Source organism: Eptatretus burgeri, chromosome 3 (genome assembly GCF_056783735.1).
Source record: "Eptatretus burgeri isolate ZD-2024b chromosome 3, Ebu_testis_v1, whole genome shotgun sequence".
Taxonomy (NCBI): Eukaryota; Metazoa; Chordata; class Myxini; order Myxiniformes; family Myxinidae; genus Eptatretus; species Eptatretus burgeri.
This window is the reverse complement of record NC_140963.1, coordinates 94,679,326-94,702,600: the sequence shown is the minus strand read 5'-3', so window position 1 is coordinate 94,702,600 and position 23,275 is coordinate 94,679,326. Positions and strand designations below refer to the sequence as shown.

The window sequence follows — 23,275 nt, the reverse complement described above, 5'->3', positions numbered from 1 at the left end:
CATGACAGTAAGGTATGGTATTTGTAAAACAGCTGAGCAACTTAAAAAGATAAAGTACCGAAAACATACGCATGGAAAAAAATGGTTTGGAGGCCTAAAAAAAAATACGACAATTTGGGGGAAAAAAAAGAATATACATGTTGAATCAAACTCAAATTTTCTTTCAAACACAAATAAATGAACCCTCCATGCAAAGGATGTTTCCCATTAATCACTAGATCAAGGCAATTTTGCACACCCAGCAACTCAGCATGGAAGGGTGGGTTATCAACTTGAAACAACGCTTTCACCTGGTCAAGGTTGGGAGAAGGTAACAATATCATTGCATACTTCCATTGGTGGACTGTATTACGATGGCCCACAGAATAATTAGTGAAGGCCAACGTGGCAAATTATTTGGAAGAACAATGCTGGATGTCATGCAGCAAAATTAGACGTCAACTTGGCTTACATGGGGCTGTTCTCAGCAGATTGGTCCACAAACATCAATAAACCAATGATGTTAAAGACGAGCCTTGATCGAGACGGCTGAGAGCGACCCGAACAGAGAAAATGTAGCTCTGATCAGGCTTGTCAGACATATTCCTTTTCCCACAAGTCCAGCATTGTGCCATGAATGGAATTGCCTTCAACAGTTATCCACAAGGACTGTCTGGAACTGGCTTCCTACTGCAACTTTACATAACGATAAAATGCCCTCTTCTCAACCCAGAACAACAACAACAACAAAAAACCACTTGGCATGGTACTGGACACCTCAACACTGGAATACTGCATCCTGGAGGAAGATCCATTGGTTTGACCAGATATGATTTCTCCTGCACGTGACTGATGGTAAAACTAGAGTTTGACGGCAACCTAACATAGCCTAGAAACCTCAGAACATTATTTTGTCGTGAATCCGTCATGATGTTGGACTCTGATGTGGTGTGGCGGATCCAATGTGGCGAACTGTTCAGCCTGTTACGATTGCAAACTCGAGCTCATCACTGTACAGGTTAACATGACAAGCATAAATTACTGTAGTTACTTGGATCATTGTTGGATTGTGTTGTTATTCCATATTTTAACAACTACCTCCTTCTCCCAAGACCTTTATGCATGGATGACATGACACATCCCACCGTTCTCGTGCAGTTGCTGACTTCTTGCGAAACAATGCCATCGCTACATTGCCCTGACCAGCAAGGAATCCTGGAGTTAAATCCAACAGAGCACATTTGGGGTATTCTTGGGTGTAGATTTAAGAATATGGACCCGCTGTGCAGACCCAGCTTTGAGGTATGCCACACTTGCTTCTTACCTGCATGGCTCGGTTTTGAATTTCGGACCAGCTATAAAAAGTCACCCCAGTGTTTCACAGGTAGGGTGAGACAGCAACATGTGCGCCGTCCCTTGGATGGTGTTTAATTGTACAGCCCATCTGTGAGCATTAGTTGGTGGACATTAAAGATCCCACAGTGTCCTTTGAATTAGATATTTGAACCCTATAGAACATATATCGTCTAATCACTTCAAGGAACCTCCAGTTTTGCAGTACTTGAACATGTTAAATCGGGTAGTGTATAAGACTGCAATAGTGCTAAACTTATGGAATTTTAAACGATCTTTAAAATCATTATTTTATTTAAATTTAAGCACATGTATATACCTGAACACTACATGGGGTAAGGTGTTCTCGGAACTCTCCAGTTACCCTCGCCAGAGGAGAGAGTATTGAATTTGGGTCCGTTTGTTCGTTTGTCCGCATCAAACACGAGTATGTTTTTTCTCTGCAACTGCTTGTCGGATTGACACAAAACTTTCACCTTCGGGGCGACGACTACTCATGTAGAATATTTGAATGATAATTATGACATCATACGTCACATGGTGTGGCAGCCATGTTGGAAAAAAGGAAAAACTTTGGACCTCAAACACCGAAACCACACCATGGAAAAAAATGGAAACTTGGCACATGGCAAGTACTCCACGTGGGGTTTTTTATGATGCCATGAGTGTCTTCATTATGACGTCATAACTGCATAAAAAGAACGTTACATCCGATGAGTATGAACATTTTTGAGGGTAATCTTGGAATAAATTATTCAACAGAACAAAATTTTAAGACGTCGTCGGTCACGTGGTTCGGCAGGCATGTTAAAAAAAAAACATGAAAAAAAAAACTTTCAAAACTCTTCTCCGAAACAGCTGAACAGATCAAGGTAAAACTTTACAGCTCTGACCACCTAACCATGAGGAACAAAACGATCCCACATAAGTCATATGACATGGTTTGGCAGCCATATTGGATTTACCCAAAAACCCTTAAAAGTCATCTTTTCTAGAACAGCTGGACAGATAGAGGGGAAACTTCACAATTACAATCTTGTAGTGATGTGAAATATGTTTTAAATTTCAACCTAATGGGATGCAGGGTCTTGCAGCCAGAATTATTTAATTTTTTTTCAATCTGGGTTCTTCATTTTTGATTTTTTTTTTTTTGGAATAAGGCTCACTTGGCTGTGCCTGGATGGGTTTGAGGGTGGAGTAGCACCGAAAACCCAAATCCCATCCAGGTTCCTCATGATGACCTCATCTTTACTTTTTGCTTGTTTGGGTTCGTTCTGAGGACTCCACTGCAGCACTGCACCTACAGTATTTGGTCTTCCATTTGATTTGAATTTAATTTATTTCATTCCCATTCTGAATTCAGTTGAATCATAATAAACATCATGGGTCAAGGTCAGGTGTCCAATCAAAGCGGGGTTGCATCAACGGAGGACATCTTGGTACTGGGTCATCACTGCCAGCAGTTATAAAATGGCAGTTCTAGTTATGTATATTATTAATTACATAACACACCAGTACACAAACACTACACTAAATACACGACACAGAACTACACAAACACCATGCAAAACAAGTCCTGGTGAGGGTCTGCAATCTCTGATTGTTCTATTTATTGTTACATATGCAAAACCGTGGGAAAGAATGTGCATCTTTTCTTTGAATGCCTCCCTTCAAACCCGTTTTAAGTTTCAACCCCACTCTGTTAAAGTTTCTTTTGTAGTTTTTGGGATTAAAACAAAACACAAAAGTGCTGCAGTAATGCTGCATATACTTTGCCTTTGCCTTTACCATTTCTCCATGAGTAACTATTAGCAAATTATTTACAGAAGTCCAAGACACTAAGAATTTTATATCATTCCACATGTAAGATCATCTGATCAAGATTAAGTTATTTACACTTCAGTAAACCCTCCTGAAGATTGATGTTTAAAGCCGTCACAAAAATTAACCCGTGAATGCACCTTGGTAGTGCTGGGCAAAAAGGCCTCATTTCCTGGTTTGAGGTCAGAGTCTTGATTTCCAGATGTACAAATCCATATACGTACAGAGAATTGCCGTGCGAGGGTGGGAGGTTGGTGGTTGTGCCCGTGACCTGACCCTGGATTTCCCCAGCATGTAGACAAAATTTGGTGTGTATTTGGTGTTTTGGTGCCAAGCACAGTCTGACAGACAGTGTCACTCAGAGTGTCAGACAGTGTATCACGCAGTGTCTCAGACAGTCAGTCAGATGGTCAGAGTCAGTCTGCTAGACAGACAGATGGACAGCCAGACAGACAGAGAGTCAGTCTGCCAGACAGACAGAGACAGAGTCAGTCTGCCAGACAGACAGATACAGAGAGACAGAGTCAGTCTGACAGAGAGTCAGTCTCAGACAGACAGACAGAGAGTCAGTCTGACAGAGTCAGTCTCAGTCAGTCGGACAGAGAGTCAGTCTCAGACAGACAGACAGAGAGTCAGTCTGACAAAGAGTCAGTCTCAGACAGACAGACAGTCAGTCTGACAGAGTTAGTCTCAGACAGACAGAGAGTCAGTCTGACAGAGTCAGTCTCAGTCAGTCTGACAGAGTCAGTCTGACAGAGTCAGTCTCAGACAGACAGACAGACAGAGAGTCAGTCTCAGACAGTCAATCAGTCAGTCAGTCAGATTGTCTGTCTGTCTGTCTGTCTCAAAAAGTTGCAGACGGATCCAGTTTAAATTTTGTGGAAAGGTTCAGTGTGTGACAACGACGAACCGATTAGATTTTGGTGACGATCCGGATGCGGCTACGAGTTTGTTTTTTTTTAAGTGATTCTTTACCATTGAGAGATTGGGCCAAAAATGATATATAGCACAATATCTCAAAAAGTTGTGGACAAATTCAGACAAAACTTGGTGGACACGTTGGATGCGTGACAAAAAAGATATTATTTAATTCTGGTGAAGATCCGAATCCGGATCCGGTTACGAGGTTTCGTTAATTTTTAAAGAGATTCTTCACCATTGAGATCAGGCCAAAAACGATAGCATGATATTTACCTCTGCACCAAAGGGGGAGGAGGTTATGATTTCACCCCTTTCTGTCTGTCTGTGTACAGGATATCTCAAAAAGTTGTGGATGGATCCGGATGAAACTTGGTGGACAGGTTTGGGTGTGTGACGACGAATCGATTCGATTTTGGTGAAGATCTGATTCCAGATCCAACTACTAGAATTTTTAAAGTGATCCTTCACCATTGAGAGATCAGGTTAAAAACGATATAGAGCACGATATCTCAAAAATGTATTGGCCCTGATATTTTCTCGTGGATCAGGCATCGCGTGGCAGATGGATGCGCTCTACCGAGTGTCCTTCCAGTTTGTATGTGTGAATGTTCATGTTTGTACGTTTCACATAGGTTGACGAAGCATGACTAAATATATTAATTACATACTCTTGCAATGTACCTTTTAAACATTTACACCGTTTAGAATGCTGAGATCCCGCGACCCTTTCAAGTTTAAAGACCTTCAGACCCTTTATACCTTTACATTCCTCAGACCTTGAAGACCCTTTAGACATTTTAGACCCTTTACACACTTTCAGATGCCTTTTGACATTTATATCATTTCGACCCCTTCGCCCCCTTTGAACCCCTTTCGACCCTGACACACTTTAGACCCTTTAGACATTTTAGACTGCTTAGACGTCTTAAAACCGCTCAGACTCATTGACCCTTTTATTCGATCCCTTAGACACCTTAAGACCTTTACACATTTTATACCCATTAGATTTGCAGACTGTTTAGACTCCTTGAGACACTTTAGAAATCTTCAGTCGAAGACCTTCCACTCAGGACGGTGGAAGACCAGAAAAAAAAAACCTGACCTCTGCTTCATGACAAAGGATGACCAATTATGGCAGAAAAGAGTTCTCACTCCCTTCTAAAAAAGCCAACATCACCCCCACTGTTGTCCACATTGGTATCGAGCCAAAACAAAGCCAAAACCACACTGGAACTTCCGGAAAGCAGATTGGACCGCTTTCACCAAAGCAGCTGAATCCAAGATTGAGGACGTACCACTTGCCCCAACTAAATACGCAGAACTTGCACACCTCCTTCTCTCTGCTGCCACCAATACCATACCGCACGGCTTCCACAAAACCAACACACCTTGCTGAACAGCGGAGAATGAAAGACTCCTTAAAGAGTACAACAAAACTGGGAACCCAGACATTGTGCAAGCACTAATGGAGGCTCTCAACACCGAACGTCTGAAGCACTGGAAGGAGTTGGTGGAATCAACAGACTTCACCCACAGCAGCCGCAATGCATGGGCATTGCTGAGGAAACCGGGTGCTGCAGAAAACACGACTGCTGCCATCCCAAGAGTTTCTCCTGATTCCATCATGTCTCACCTCCTCCAGACCTCAAAAACACCAACCTCCAAATCACTAAAGCAGAAGGTAAAAAGGGATTTCCTCCAAAACCTCCACCAAAGCCCACTGAGCAGCCACCTGTTGGCCGCAAATACAATGAAAGACATCGACGCCGCACTGTCAACAACCAAAAATGGCAAAGCCGCAGGGGCCGACAGAATTTTCCACAAATTCCTTTAAAAAGCTTGGAGAAAAGGGTCGTATCTGGATGGCGGCCATTTTTACTGCCGTCCATGAAACAAGACAAATTTCAGCAACCTGGAAGAAAGGCTAATGTTATTGCCATCCTAAAAGCTGGAAAGCCAGCAGACTTGCACTGCAACTACTGCCCTATAGCCCTATCAGTGACAGGAAAGCTGATGGAAAGGGCCCTACTTATCCCATTTAATCCCCAACCTGAAGGCCTTCATACCTGATGAGCAGGGGGGCTTTAGGCCTGGCAACAGTACCCGTGATCAGGTTCTTGCCCTCTCCACCATCAGAGGCTGGCTTTCGGAGAAAACAAAAAGATGGCAACTGACTTGGTGGACCTGTCATCGGCCTCTGACAGTCTGGGCTATGACAATCCATGGGGTCCTCCTCAGTCTCAAATGTCTTCCATTGTCAGAAGAAGACTACCGTCGGTATTCCTTGGGGACTAAAAGGTTCACGTTAGCCTCAATGCCAAAACCAACCATGTTTGAACACGAAACGATGGCCTCCCTCAAGGATCTGTTCAAGCCACCGCCCTCTTTAACCTCGATGTTGGTGAACTGCCAATGACGACCTCCTTTAAACTCACCGATGCCGATGACATTGCATTCGTAGCGCAAGGCCCTGACCTAAAATCTGTCAGGAACCAATTCACCCAAGATCTGGGCAAACTGGAGGAATACTTGCACAAATGGGAGCTCCATATAAACCCTGACAAAACAGCTGTCTGCACCCACCATGTTGATAATCACAAAACCAATGCAGAGGTAGATATGCCATTCTTGAAAAAGTGGAAAATGTGAAAGTTGAAAATGTCCGTTATCCCAAATACTTTGGAGTTACATTTAAATGGACCCTGACCTACAAAGAACACCTGCAAAGATGTAAGGAGATCAGGGCATGGGCAAACCTCATCTGGAAATTGACCGGAACATCGTGGGGAGCCAGCGCTAACACAGTACGCATGGCAACTCACCCTTATATACTCAACGGCAGAGTATTGCGTGCCAATCTGGTCGGCGAGTGCCCATACGAAGGCCATCGACGTTTAGTTAAACGCTGTGATGAGAACAACGTCTGCAACCCTCAAATCAACAAAGACCAAGTGGCTTCCTATCCTGCACAACATTTCTCTGCCAGCCATCTGAAGGGATGAGCTGTCATCGCGATACTTCAGCCGCATTTTGGCTCCCAAAATTCCAGATCAGTGCATTCTCGTTGACCATCCGTGCTGTCGCCTTAAATCCCGAAAACCACCATGGAACCACGCTGAGCTTAGTAGATGCCATCAAAGCGAAGCCCACTTGAAAAGGGCCAGCAGGGAGGCTGCCACTGCTCCTAATAAACATTGTACATGATCCAACCATTGCTCCACCTGGTTTCATACTCCCATTTCACAATCAGCATTGGACAACCCTCAACCCCACCCGCTGCACCCAAAGCCTCCTCCCCTCCATCTTCATGAAAAGTGTGGACCTCAAATATCCAGGGCCTTCGCTCAAACCTTTCAGATCTTTCCATACAAGTTGCCACTGAAAAACCAGACATAATCTGCCTAACAGAAACTTTCCTCCCTCAAGATGTGTCTGACTCCCAAGTATCTCTCCCTGGTTACTCCCTCCTCCGGTATGACAGACCTGAGCCTCGTCCTGGTGGAGGAGTTGCTCTCTTCATCAAAGACTCCATTCCTCACTCTCCGTGCACTGCCCTCACTCCCCCACTCCCCCAGGAATACCTCTGGCTACGGCTTCCCCTCCACTCCCACCTCATGTTCATATGTGTACTGTACCGTCCACCGAACAGTGATGACTCCATCTACACCTCACTATCCAAAAACATGGACCGACTTCTATCTTCTCATCCAAACTCTATCTTCCTCATATGTGGCGACTTCAATTGTCATCATGCCAGTTGGCTCGGTGTGGGTACCTCTCTCACCTGTCATGGCATCTCAGCAAAAACTTTCTGCGACTCATTAGGACTGACTCAATTGGTCAACTTCCCGACCCGGATCTCAACCAATGGTACTCCATCTCTTCTGGATCTGATTTTGACAAATTTCCCTGACAACATCTGCTGCTCTTCCTCCGATCCAATCGGTTCTTCTGACCACGTCCTTGTCAAAGTGGACATCTCTCTGGCTCTTATAAGAGAACCACCTCGCCGCCGTCGAGTCTGGCATTTCACTCAAGCCGACTGGCAGGGTCTCCAAGCAGCCATCAAACTTATAGAATGGTCTCCTATCACTACTTTCTCCAACATCAACTCATCCTGGGAATTCTTTCAAAGAAACTTGATCTCCCTCATGCACAGATTTATCTCCTCTCGTCTTCAGTTGTCCTACCCTTCCTCCCGCCCTTGGTTCACTGAAGCTTGTGGTGAGGCAGTTGTCCTGAAACAACTTGTGTTTGCCTCATGGAAAGCAAACCAAACTGAGGGTAATCTCAGTTCCTTCCATAAAGCTTGGAACAAGTGTGTATCTACCCTCAGGAGAGCCAGAAAACAACATCTTTCTAATCTCAAGTCTGAACTCTCAAACATCTCTCCCTCCTCAAAATCCTGGTGGCGTCTAATCAAATCTGTTTCTGGTGCATGTTCCCCCTCCATCCCCTCCCTTACCTCAAATGACCGCACTGCTGATACCGCACGTGAAAAAGCTGAATGCCTAAACTCGGTGTTTGCAGCTAAATCTTGTGTCCAAAACCCATCACTTTCTCTACCCACCTTAACCAGTCGCACCCAACTGTCCCTGGACTCTGTGTCCTTTTCTCCTGACAAGGTGGAGAGCTTGCTGTCAAACCTCGACTCAGATTCTGCAACCGGTCCAGATGGCATCAGCCCACGTGTCCTCAAAGCCTGCTTTTCTGCTCTTGCTCACCCTCTCTCTGTTCTATTCACCCTCTCATTTGCTCAAGGCCATCTGCCATCTGCTTGGAAATCAGCAAACATTACTGCCCTGCATAAAAAGGTGCAAAAACAGACCCCTGCAACTACAGACCAATCAGCCTTCTCCCAATCATCAGAACGGTTATGGAATCCATCATCGCTTCAGACATTAAATCCTTCCTCTTCTCCAATGGCTTGATTTGCGATCTTCAATATGGTTTCAGACCAGGTCACTCTACCCTGGATATGCTGCTTCTTTCTGCTCTCCCAACAATGGATGGAGGTCCTCAATGCCAGACAGGAAATCCGAGCCATATCCTTGGACATATCACGTGCTTTTGACACAGTCTGGCACCCTGCCCTACTCACCAAACTCTCTTCCCATGGTATTCAAGGCCATCTCCACTCATGGCTCGCAGACTTCCTCTCCTGTCACAGTCAACGTGTGGCCTTAAATGGAGTTCCTTCATCCCCTCTTCCTGTCCAGGCTGGAGTTCCTCAAGGTAGCGTTCTGGGCCCTGTTCTTTTTCTGGTTTTCATCAATGATCTCTCAGACTCTCTGGAAAATCCTCTATATCTGTTTGCTGATGACTCCACCCTCTGCCGTACCATCGGTCATCCCTCAGACCGGCAAGCAGCAGCTTCTTCGCTCTCTGCATATCTCGATAAAATCACAAACTGGTCCAACACGTGGAACATGTCTTTCAATCCGGACAAATCTCACACTCTCACTATGTCTCTTCGAAATGACCGTTTAGAAAACCCCCCCATCCACTTTCTCAACAATCCTCTGGAAGAAGTCCTTTCTTTCAAGCTTCTGGGTCTCACTATCTGCCATGACCTTTCCTGGGAAAGCCACATTTCAAACCTCGCCTCCAAAGCTAGTCGCCGACTGGGAATCCTCCGTTGTGCAAAGTCCTTCCGCGGCCCACCTGAGTTCCTGACCACTTACAATGCTTTTGTTCGTAGCCTGATGGAGTATTGCTCTCCCATCTGGGCTGATGATCCTGCCTCCCACCTTTCTCGGCTTCACGCTGTAGAAACCAAGGCATTTCGGATCATTGGCATCTCCCGCAATGAGGCTGAGTCTTTGGGCCTCTCATTCAATCACCGCAGGTTGGTCGGTGACCAGTCTTTCTGTCTTCTACCGTCTCCTCTCCAGCCTCGCCCCCCCCTCTGCTCTCTCTGCGATTTGTCCCCACCACATTTCCGCAGGGTGCTCAAGGTCCGCAAACAACCCCCTTCTGGTAAAACTACCAAAATCACGAATCACTGCTCACCTTCACTCTTTCATTCCTCTTTTTTCCCCACCTTTGGAATAAACTCCCTCACTCTATTCATTCCCATTCTTCCCTCCAGGCCTTCAAAACAGCTGTGCACCACCACCTCTTCAAAACAGCTGTACACCACCACCACCACCACCACCACCACCCCCGTCCAAATCCTCGATCTTTTCTACCCCCGATAATCCACCCAAGCCCACCTCCTTCAAATTCCCTGCTTTCCTTCCTGAAAGTTTCTGTAATGTCCATCTTCTATTCCCCATGTTCCCCATCCCATCCCTCTCCCTTCCACATATCTCCTAATGTCTCTGTTCCCCACTGTTTTGTCCTTCCCACTCCCTCCCCTCTTGTCTCATGGCCCCCTTGATGTGCGTTGTGCGTTAGCTCTCACACGAGTCTCGACAAGGTATACAAAAAAAAAACAGGCTTCGCACTAGACAGGGTCATTGCGGTCGCACCCTCCACCGGTGGAAGATGAACCGGATGCACTCTGTGACTGCGTAGGAGTCCCAATGATGGAGCACATCATGTCACACTGTCCCTTGCAGCAGCCATCGGGAAGACTTTTAGCCCTCCACCAACTCACCCCCTGAGGCAGCTACATAGCTGCAGAACCTGGACATTGAACTTCAGCGCATTCCATAGTGGCCATACGCAAGAAGAAGAAGAAGAAGATTTAGACCTATTTAGACTCCTTTAGATATTTTAGACCCTTTAAATCACTGATGATCTTTACATGCATTGTACTGCTTCGGCCCCTTGACCCTTTCCCCCCATTACACATTAAAACTCCTTCCACCCTTTAAACCTTTATACCCTTTTAGTCCCTGTAGACATTATATAGACCCCATACACCCCATCAGACACTAAAGAACTCAAAGACCACGAAATACTTTTGGAACATACTCTTGAGACCTTTTAAAATCCCTTGACAGCGTAAAACACCTTATACCCTGTAGATCCTTAAAAATTCCATGAGACTGTTGAAAACCCTGAGACCCCCTTTAGATCCCAACACTGTAAAACATACCCATTAGACCTTTCAAACCATCAATACAATTATAAATCCCTTTAGACCCTTTGGATCCCTTGGACATTAACCCTTCAGACACCTTCGACCATTTAGACCCGTAGACCTGGCTTTCGACCCTCCTGCACCCATTAGACCTGTTTAGACACACACCACACAAACATCTATAGAGCTTTCTTGCAATATCATATTATACAGTACATTATATACAGTCTCATTAGCCATAATTTGTACGTTTGTATTGTTACGAATTATGAATTCAATCGCACACAACATACAGGTTCCCTTAGTCAGCTGTGTCGATAAGTGCATGTTCCCTAGATAGCTCACCTTCCATTGTTTAAATGTTCAGAGATCGATTAGATGCGCTGCGGATCGATTTAATAGTTAGGGAACGAAACAATGGAGACGTCCCTCCCCCTCTTCTGCAAAGAGGAAGAAGAACCCTGCCATCCCGTGACATCAACAACTCCCTCCCACCCGTGGTTGAGCGGGGGGTGGATCACGAGAGCATGAGTCACGCCGGGTGCGGGGGAGGGGGTGCAAAGGATAAAGAGGACATCTTTTCTTTGTTCAAAAAGAGTTTGTGGGAGTCCCGTGGTAGGGCTGAGTTTGTGGGCTGAGTTCGTGGGAGTCCCGTAGCAGGAATTCGAGAGTCCCGTGGTAGAGTTCATGGGAGTCCCGTTCTGAGTCCCGTGTGCAGAGTTTGTGTGCTGAGTCCCGTGGGAGGAGTAAGCTTTTTTGCTTCGGAGAGAGCAGTCATTCAGCCATCGAGTCCTGCTTGGCTTGCTTGGCTTGAGGCCTTTCGGAAGCTTTTTGCTTCGGCTGGCTCAGTGAGCTTCGGTTGCTGCTTCGTTTTGGAAGGAACTTGAGCCGGTTGTTCGGCTCGAGCTGCGAGTGGAGGCTTCTTCCTCTTCTTCCTCTTCCTCTTGGTTCGTGGAGCTTGTCGTTCTCCATTTTTGTTTCCCGGCTTGGTGCGACGCGTCGGCCTCTTCTTGGAGTTGGTTCCTTGGGGAAGCGACGCATCGACAGGAAGGATCGGCGCCTCATCTCACCGGCATGTGTTGAGAAGCGCGGGAGGATTCGCGGGAGCTCGGGAAGGAACGCGTCTCACGGCGATTTGGATCCAGCTCGCTCTCGCTGGAGCCCGGGACCGGACAAGTTGAAGACCACACGAGGTGGAAAGGTTTGAGTCAAGCTCTGAGTTTCAGCTCACCTGTCCTCCGAGCTGGAGCTCGTGATTAAAGGCCTCAGCCACCATTTCGTGTGTGTGTGTGTGTGTGTGTGTGTGTGTGTGTGTGTGTGTGTGTGTGTGTGTGTGTGCGCGCGCGCGTACATGTGTCCGTGGGCCCGTCTCATAAGTAGGAACTGCTGTTAAGTGTAAATGACTGTACATAATAAGTAGACGGTTGTAGTTCTTTTGTCGTTCTTTTGTTGCTTGTATAATTGCATACGTGTTTTGCCTTATTTAATTTCATACGTGTTTCATTATAATAAATGCCCTTGTGTGAATGTAAACATGTTCGTTGCGTCCATTCCCTCATTGACTGAACATTTCATGTGTTGGGAGTTAGAAAGCCGTTGGTTTGCCGTAATAGGGGGACATTTGGACCGACGGTTCTCGGCGATTACGCCGCTCGGAATCGCATACAGACAAGCTCACCTTGGCGGTTTGTTCCGTACGAGTTCCGTTGAGGGTGGAATACCCTGGTAGTTGGATCACGTGGGTATTTAGGTACATTGAAGATTGGCAATCGACCCTACCCCACGTGATCTGCCAATTGGCGTATTTCGGTTCTTGTACAAGGACCCGTCGCTCGGAGTTATCCGGGCGGCGATCTATATTCCGGGCGATCGGTCGGGCCGACTCGACTTGCGGCTCCGTTCAGAGCGGTCGGTTGGCGGCTGACCCCCGGCCAGTAACAGTATGTTTGTCTGTTTTGTATAGGTTTAGTTCTTGAATAGGTTTAGTTCTTTTTCACGTAGGTCGAGTTCTTTCCGTGGTTCTTTAAGAAAAAGCAGAGCTCTATGCTACCATGGCACCTCCACATGTTGCGGATAGGGGAATGGCCTCCAGATATGTGAGTTACCGGTGCCCACCGGGGCGGACAATCAGCAGCACAAGTCCTAGTTAGAGGTGGGGTAGTACCTGGTAACTCCACCTCCCTGAAAACCCTCCATGAGTGATGATGGAACATGTGTCTGGTGGGTTTGGGTCGCCGTAAAAACTCCTTTGCCCCCAGCTACAGGTTAAATAGCACGCAGCCTCCATTGCAGCAAGTGCAGGTCCATACATACTTGGATTTTGGCCAACGGATGCGGTCCTGCTCGAGGTCGTTGTGTGCTCAGTTTCTGGGACCTGGTGGCAGATCTTGCAGGAAAGAGAGTGGTGATTGGTCTGTATGAACGATCACTACTTTACTAGTAGTGCAGGCTGTCCTGCAGCCAAAATCATGCCAAGTCCTGCGGCGATAGGAAGTGGCATCGAGAGCAGGTGAAGGGTGTTGCTGGAAGCTCTTCGCCATCCATATACCTGCACGTAGATGACTTCAGTGTGATGGCCGTTCATTGTGGAGTCAGTGCAACTGCAGCATTCATGTCCTGCTGGAGTGTCAGAGCAGCCATTTTTCACAGGGAGCCTGCTTCCCCCAAGTCCAGCAAAGTCCTGGAAAAGATGACCCAAAAAAGTTAGTCCTACTTGTGCCTGCTGGTAGACCATGGTCAGCTGGCCACTCTATTGTGGTTGAAGAAAGAAACAGAAAAACAATTACTTTTTTTATTTGGAGCCTGAAACATTCGCATATTGACTGATGGTGGCAATTGCATTGAGAGAAAAACCACCATTGTTGCCCTCTTTTTTTGGCCAACTGTTTTTTTTCGATGTTGACTTGCGGCACTCAGGGAAATGCGTCTTGCTGATGAATCGCAGCTTATGGAGGTTGGAGCGGGGTATTCACCACCACATTCTATTGGATTGGGAAGCCAGAATCACAGCCACACCAGATATGAGTTGGCTTTGCAGTCCGGACATCACTTATACAACATCTGGTGTGCCTTCCGAAGGGGATAAGTGAAAGACTGATGAACATGCGCATCAAACTCGCAAATGGGCACCATGCCATTGTCATCAGTGACTATGCCCCAACAATGACCTTTCCAGAGGATACAAAGGAGGAGTTCTATGGTTGCTTATCGCAGACAATCGCAGCGGTTTCCTCCAGAGACGAACTCCTTTTCCTTTGTGACTTCAATGCTTGGATTGACCATTATTTCGATGAATGGAACCATGTTTTGGGTCATCACAGTGTTTGGAAGTAAAATGTCAATGGAATGCTTCTTCTGAGTCTGTGCTGCACATGCTGCACATAAACTAGTTATCACCAACACCATCTTCCAACACAAAACTAACCGCAAAACATTGTGGATGCACCACAGATCCAATCACTGGCGTATGCTTCATTATGCCATTATGCGGCAGAGGGATTGAGCAGATGTTCGCCTCACATGGAGAGTTCTTAGCTCAATAGCCTGGCCAAGGTCATTACTGCACTCAACATGCCTCCGAGAATTTGCACCAAGTTTTCATCAAGAGCACCGCGCCTGGACGTGGACAAACTGAAGACTGATGGAAACAGGGCACTACTGCAACAAAACCGTTTTTGCAGCGTTTGAATCAATAGGCAATGAGCGTGATGCACCTGTTAACGTTGAGATAAAATGGCAGAAGCTGAAGGAAGCAACCCAGAAAGCAGCTCTGACTACACTTGGCAAGAAAATACAGCGGCACAAATATTGGCTTGATGACAACGACCCGGAAATCCATACTATCCTGTCTCATCGACATAGCAAACATCTGGAATGGGTGAACGATAAAGACTGCGAGGCCAAAAAGGAACGGTATTGGCAAGTGAGATCAGTTGTCCAGGCTAGGATCTGACGGAGGAAGGACAAGTGGTGGATTGGTGGAGGACAAGTGGTCTGCAGGAGGCGGCAAACAATAAGAATGTTCAAGCTTTTTGTAAAGAACTCAAAGCGGTTCACGGCCCAAGCTTCAACGGTGTAGCTACCGTTTACAGTGCTGACAGAAACTCCTTCATATCGGAGCTGACACTGATAGTACGGAGATGGGCAAAGCATTTCAAGCAGGTCCTCAACCGCTCATCCAACATCGCCGATGCAGTCATTGATGAACTTCCACAAAGGCCGACACTGGACAACCTCAGTGTCCCCATTCAACTGGAGTAAGTCAAAAAGCCCATAAAAAGGGCTGAAGAATGGAAAGGCCCCTGGAGCTGACGGTCTCCCTTCAGAAGACTTAAAAACACAGGGGAAGCCACCTGACAGACTTCAGCACTTATTCAGCACCATCTGGGAGAGAGAAGTTGTGCCACAGGACTTTAAGGATGCGACGATAATCCACCTTTACAAAAGAAAAGGTGACCGAAATGACTGCAACAATTACAGACGTATATTGTTACTCAGCATCACAAGTAAAATCCTCACGCGAGTTATCATCAACAGAATCAACACACAAGCTGAGGAAGTGAACCTTGAAAGTCGGTGCAGATGTAGAAAGAACCAGGGCAAAGTCGACATCATCTCTGCTGCGCCCCAACTCCAGGAGAAATGTAGGGAGCAGTACAGAAACCTCTAGTTGGTTTTTGTGGACCTGACAAAAGCTTTTGACTTAGTGAGTCAAACAGGAATGTGGAAACAGCTGGTCTGTGTCGGATGCCCAGAAAAACTGGTGAATATCATCAGATCATTTCATGACAGCATGATGGCCCATGTTGTGGATGGTGGACAAGAGTCAGCCACCTTTGGTGTCGAGAATGGTGTCAAACAGGGATGTGTATTTGTACCTCTGCTTTTTGGCGTTGTGATTTCTGCAATGATGCATGATGCCTATAATGACTGACAAGGGCGTTAGTATTAACCAACGGCATGACGGCGGAATGTTCAACCTACGCCGCCTTAAAGGCCAAGCCGAAGATTCGGCACATGCCAATCAGGGAACTGTTATATGCCGATGACTGTGTGCTTGTAATGCACACCAAAGCCGATGCACAGGTACTGATGGACTGTTTTGCTCGTTCAGCAAGGAGGTATGGCCTAATTGTTTCAATTAAGAAAACCAAAGTGATGATGCAACCGAAACCCAGAGTGCCGTACGCTATACAAACAGTCACTGTCCTTTCCGAAAAGCTAATTTTGTTGCCAAAATTCTACTGTCCGAGGCGGCATGGTTTCGAACGACTGCTCTGTCGCCGCTGCCATTACGGCCCGAAAAGCAAAGGTGTCATTGGCCTTTGGGCGTCTTGTGGAATATCTGTGACGTACATCTTTCACCAAAGTGTCAGTCCACAAATGCGTCATATTGACTGTGCTGCTTTACAATTGTGAAACCTGGACACTTCACAAGAGACACATCGAGTAGCTAGATGCCTTCCACATGCGCTGCCGATGAAGGATTGCAAATGTCAAATAACAGGATCAGGTGCCAAATACGGAGGTGCTGGAGTACTGCAGCATGTGTGGGATTGTGGCCTATATCATGGAAGCTCACCTGCGCTGGGTCAGCCACGTCATCAGAATGGCTTCCAAAAGCCCTTCTTTACGGTGAACTGACTGATGGCCTGCGGAATATCGGTGCCCCCAAGAAGCGGAAAAAGATCTGTCGAAGACCACTTTGAAACGATGCCAAATGTCGAACACCGGATTTAAGGCCCTCACCCTTGATGGGTCAAAATGGAGTGATAAGGTCAAAATGGAGAATGGAAGAGTTGAAGTACCGCAGAAGCCGGTGGAAAGAATGAGTTGCTGCACAGGCAGCCACCCATGTGATCGATGCTCAACGGTGTGCCACTCAATGGTTTGTTAAGCCACCAATGAGTGCATGCTAGACAAGCCACAACGGTGACGAAGATGCCGGCAAAGGATGATGACATGGCACGGTGATGTGGCATGGGATAACAACAGATCTGTCAACTCAACGGCTGAACTGATATATAGGTTTTGGAGGACAGCGTATTTAATGATGCCTGAAGCACATCAAAGGAAATCCCACCGAGCGTTTTGACCGTGGCAACTGCATATATTACACACACATATATCTATATATTATTTCTGTTAATGTCTGCGTGTAATTTGACGCATCTCCTCCAAAACTGCCGGACAGATTGTCGCCACTTTCGGCATGCGGATGCTCTGTGGTCTAACGAACAGCATGGGCTATGTGAGGTCGCGCCAGACGGACACCTTTGGGAATTTTGGGCGATTTTCTAATTTTTACGTTCGTTTGCATGGCGACGTGCGACGTCACCGCTGAGAGGCGTAATTCCGTCATGACATCATCTGTCATTCGCTGACGTCATTACGTCTGTCGTCGACAGACCATCACCGCTGAGAGGTGTAATGCCACTCCTAGAAAAACAGCGTCTGCAATGTAAAACCCTCTTCTGCACACGCTGACTACCTCAGAAGGTGAATTTGACACAAAAAATGTAACAAACATTGTATATAAAGCAAAGATTTATTTTTAAAAAATATTATTTCTGTTCACGTCTGTGCGTAATTTGACGTTTCTCAACCGCAACCATTACCTGTGTTGTGTCTTGCTTGTGTGATCTTCAAAATTAAAGCGTCCAAGCGGTGTTCGATCGTCGGATGTGCGCCAAAAAGTGCCGCTCATTGAAATTTGCATTCTGATTCTCGGTCACCCTCCACTGCTCCTGTTCAGTCTTGGGCTAGGCCTATATCATGTTAAACTTGCCCCACCAGACGCCAACCTTCCAGTCACACTGCAGAGGATGCAATTTCCAGTCAGACTCGCATACTCAATGACCATAAACAAATCCCAGGGCCAAACATTTGACAAACTCGGAATATACCTCCCAGCCCTCGTGTTCTCCCATGGCCAACTATATGTTGCATTTTCACATGCAAGAGGTTACTCCTATATATCTATCAAAGTGGACAATAATTCCTCACAATGACTATTCAGAAACAAGACACTCACCCAAAATGTCATCTACAGGAAGGTCCTTTAGAAAACTAAGGACAGGTAACCATAGTGCATCACATCCCTAATGACATCCTCCCCAGCTTCCCATAACATCAACTATTATGACTCATCCACCTTTTGCCACCCATTCAACTCCGTGCGGAGCACGGGTATATGCTAATATATATATATATATATATATATATATATATATATATATATATATATATATATATATATATATATATATATATATATATATATATATATATATATAATCAGATTTCTGCCAAAATTGAAAATATTTCATTATGTATTTTAGTTCTTTCTCTAAAGCAGTACTGTATTTGAAAATACTAAAATCAAAACATAAAATTTATAGGAAATAAAATGTTTTTCAGGAAATTTGGAAATTTCACACCAACAAGTGTATTTGGGGTTTTTTGTACACATTGTCAAGGCTCGTATGAAGCCAACACACAACGCATAGCAAGGGATGCATAACACAAAAGGGGTGGGAGAGGGAAGGACAAAACAGTGGGGAACAGAGACATTCGGAGATCTGTGGGTGTGGAAGAGAGAGGGAATGGGCAGGGAACACGGGGTATACAAGATGGACATTACAGGGGCTTTCAGGAAGGAAAGCAGGGAATTTGAATGAGGTGGGTTTGGGGTGGATTAATGGGGGTAGAAAAGATTGACATTTTGGATGGGGGAAGATAAGAGGTGGTGGTAAACGGCTGTTTTTTCGGCCTGGAAGGAAGAATGGGATTGAAGAGAGTGTGGGAGATTATTCCAAAGGCAGGAAGAAAAAAAGAGGAATAAAAGAGTGAAGGTGTGTAGCGATTTTGGTAATTTTACCAGAATTGGGTTGCTGGCGGACCTTAAGCGCCCTGCAGAAAGATGGGGGTGGGGGGGGACATATTGCAGACAGAGCAGGGTGGGGGGGCGTGAGACTGGAGAGGAGATGGTAGAAGACAAAAAGACCACCGACCTGCCTGCGCTGAGAGAGTGAGAGGCTCAAAGATTCAGCCTCATCGCGGGAGATACCAATGATCCTAAATGCCTTGGTTTCCACAGCGTGAAGCCAAGAAAGGTGAGAGGCAGGAGCACCAGCCCAGAGGGGAGAGCATGACTCCATCAGGCTGTGGACGAAAGCTTTGTAGGTGGTCAGGAGCTCTGGTGGGTCGAGGAAGGACTTTGCACGATGGAAGATTCCCAGTCGGCGACTGGCTTTGGATGCCAGGTTGGAAAATGTGGCTTTCTCAGGAAAGATCATGGCAGATAGTGAGACCCAGAAGCTTGAATGAAAGGACTTCTTCCAGTCCAAGTGTTTGTAATATATTGTGGCAAAACTTAGAAATTTCATACATGGATTACATTTAAGTCGACAGATTATTTTCGCGAAATTTATTCGGGTTCAACTTGTATAGAAATCAAAAAAAAGTCTACACACACACACACACACACACACACACACACACACACACACACACACACAATATCTATACTGATAAATGGCAGTGTGTGTCAGTATGTCAATGTGTCTCCTCCATAACTCTAAAACCATGAAAACTAGCAGCCTGAAACTTTGCATGCATACCAAGGGAACTCCAAGGAAGTGCGTGAGTGAAAATTGGTTGTTTGCATCAATTAAAACACCTTTTGAAGATAATTAACGGCCTTATCAGGCGCATCCTCAGACACCTTGCTTGTCCTTGCCGGGGTCTTAATTCGCCATTTTATTCAGCCTGCTCAACAATGCCCCGAGTTGGAATCAGCTGCAATAGTTTATTAACGATAAAGCACTCAAAAATGTTTTTCTTCATTTTCCTCACTCATATCATAAGCCTCATCTACATACCTAAGAATCATTGTATGCACCGCTTTTGTAAGTGCTATAGTTTTCAAATTAGGAGCTCGGAGCGATTTCATGCATTGCATGATGCAATTTTACATGATCGACCCTCACGGACCAATTAAAGTATATAATCGAAATATAATTTTAGTTTAGAGGATCGGATCATGTGGACTAAATAACTCGAAATATGGAGTGAAATCTGAAAACGTGAAGAAATTGGCGGTTTCACTTTTTTGCGAGTATGTGCCATTACCAACCAGCTTGCTATCTCTTTCCAAACCAGCCAATTCCTAATCAACCATTTAATTGGCGTGCTTAAGCCACAAGCCAAGTGCCCTACACTACTACACCCTTCGTCTCCCAATCGGGATGTACAGTAGGCAGTTGCTACAAGCTAGCGGTACGTGGTACATATGGGTAGATTTGGATCTGTAAAGGGACATTCCGCGGGTGTGTGTGCATGCCTGCATACTTCATTACGGGCACCGTGGTGATAAAGTTTCATCCCATATCTTATGATGAGGATGTGTGGTGGGGGTTTTAACTTTTAACCTCAGTACGAGCGATCATGTTTTCCTTTGTCCTCGTAAATGTTTCTAAATCAATTGGTCATTTCATATGAATTGGGTATTCTTGGTAAAAGTTATATAGTATCTCTGAGGTTCAAAGCAAAATATATTTGACTAGTGAGGTACCCAAACATGCTATGTACGGGAGGGGCAGGACAGCCACTTGAAAGCCGGCTCTTGCAGGACTTGGGAAAAAAAAAAGTGAACAAATTCTGAATCTACGAATGTCATGGATGGAAGCCCTCACATGATTGCCTCATTCTGCTTTAAACCTCTATTTTCATTCCAAACAGCATGATGCAATCACAAATTAATACGTATACCATTAATTTAACAAAATACCGTATTGTTGCTGTTCTGTAAAACCGGCACTCCTCCAAGGCAATGGCACCCAACATGAAGTGATCCTAAGGCAGTTATCTCATTAGTATTTGTTTAGTTAGCAAATTCCATGTCTCGTGGGTACATGGGACAAGATGCGTCGCATAGAGCTTCGAGTTAGGTCTTCAACCCTATATTCTTTCATTTATTTTACTTCCCTTTATTTCATACCCAAACCCCGTCATGCAAGCATGCACGGCAGATCAGTGACGCTACCACGATCGTCGGGAAGATAAAGTGGACCACAGCTCATTGGCATACATGCACCATTTCCTGTTCAAACATCACACCATTAACCAACCGACGTCTCAACTCAGATCCTCACCATGCTGCTACAATGCTCACCATAATCACCACAAACACCTCTTAAAAATCCCCACACCAACCTATGCCCAACTTCATCACAAACGTCACAACCGCTACCAACCACCTCAACCTCATCACCACAATCACCTCAACCACTCAACGTTTCAATGCCTTTACCGCAAACACAGCACTTCCCTCATCTCACTATAAATGCCACAACTGCCACCAGCTCCCTGGACACTCAGCACAGTCTCTAAGGGAGCAGGAGGAATGAAAAACTTTGCAAGCGAGGGTGTTTCGGCGTGCAACTTGAAGGGCAAAGATGCGCTGGGGTTCATTCAAAGACGTGCGGGGAGCTCCGATTTTTCCCTCAATAACCTCGTTCAAAAAGATTCCAGCACATGTTCAGGGCCGGAGAGTGCTCACGAAAACCCTCGGCCAATGTTAACTGCGGAGCTCTGTCGCGTGGCCTGGCTGAGAAGCAAATGAAGCCATTTTCGGCTCTGGAGCCTGGCAAGGCGTGGCTACGGCGAGGGGTGACCGATGCACCAATAAGGATGCTTGGAAACACCTACAGGGTCGTTTGATACACCTTATACCCCTCCCTTGCTCAGGCTTTATAAAAAGAAACATATTGGGCTCAGTCACAGTCAGTCGTCCAGGGTCTCATCCTTCAGCTACCGAGCCGAGTCTCTCGTCGGGTCAAGGGAATCCAAGCGGAGAGGGTGGAGCAACAGAGCGAGGCTAGCGGAGCGGAGTGAGCTGTTGCCAGGATGAGCCAGGATTGGTATCATCACTCAGCTTCAGCTGCATTCTGCAGCCAATATTCTCCACAGTTAGACTACTCACACGTTCCCGTTAAGCTTTTCTCTTACGCAACTATTCTCTATCAGAAGCACAGATAACTAAAAGAGCATTACCGACTTGCACCTTTCACACCTTCCTCTTGCATCATGCTGCACCACATTTGCACCTCTCACTCACACACCGCAGATACCCTCCTCCCTCCCTCCCACCCCCCCCCCCGTTTTCTTCCCTCCACCCCCTTCCTAAATGATTGGGTTGAGTAGGTCCATCGACCATGCCAGGTACAACGAGGTCGCTACACCTCAACGGTCTCTCCTCTCTCTGGGCTAAATCTAATTTCCTCAGATGTGTGTGTGTGTGTGATGGCACCCATTTTGAGTAACATAAGTTAAGATAGTGGAAGTTTATCAGGGTAACTCTGCACTGCGTCTCCTTTTGCAAATAGATGCATTCATTTTGCTGCACCTATGAATTCCTTGTTTACCCCTGCTGTACATCTTTGCAAATAAACCCATAAATGAGCCACATAACTTTCCTCATCCTTGCTTGTAATAAATTGCTTGTTATAAATGTACCCTGCTTGTTTTTGTCTTTTCCTTCATTGGTCCAGTATGGTCCACACATGAGCTTCGCTGGGAAGTTACAATGCCTGAAGAAAGTCTACACCGGTACACCCCTTTCAAACTTTTCACCTTTCGCTGCCTTATTAGCCTGTAATTAAATCAGACTTTATTTACACATCGTAACCCATAACATCAAAGTGAAAAACAAATTCTACAAATTTCAGAAAATTAATTTAAAATACAAAACGAGAACATCTTGGTTGGACAAGTGCACACCCCCATTATAATCGCAATTGTAAATCAGCTCAAGTGTAACCAATCAAGTTCAAAATCACACACCAAGTTAATTGGCCTCCACCTGTGTAAAATTGCAGTGATTCTGATTATTTCAGAATAAAATCAGCTGTTCCTGGAGGTTTCCTCTGCTGGGTAGTGTATTTCACAGCAAAAACTCAACCATGATCATCAAGGAGCTTTCAAACGACCAACAGGATAAAGTTGTGGAAGGCACAGATCAGGGGATGGGCATAAAATATTTCAAAGGCCTTGAATATTCCTTGGAGCAAAGACAAGACAATCAGAAGTGGAAGCATATGGTACCATAAAGACCCTGCCTGGATGAGGCCATCCCACCAAACTGGATGACCAAGCAAGGAGGAGACTGAT

General features: G+C 45.7%; 1 protein-coding gene across 5 annotated transcripts in view; it reads right to left on the bottom strand.

Annotated features, from left to right (window-relative positions):
• The window catches only part of SELENBP1 (selenium binding protein 1), a 155,819-nt gene that overhangs the window by 110,483 nt on the left and 22,061 nt on the right, over positions 1–23,275 (bottom strand). The window contains exon 2 of one of the 5 annotated variants that reach the window (XM_085874605.1): positions 17,722–17,919. The exons of the other annotated variants lie outside the window; for them this stretch is intronic. The gene's annotated coding sequence lies outside the window, so the exon portion shown is untranslated. The remainder of the gene's footprint in view (positions 1–17,721; positions 17,920–23,275) is intronic. 5 annotated transcript variants of the gene reach the window in all.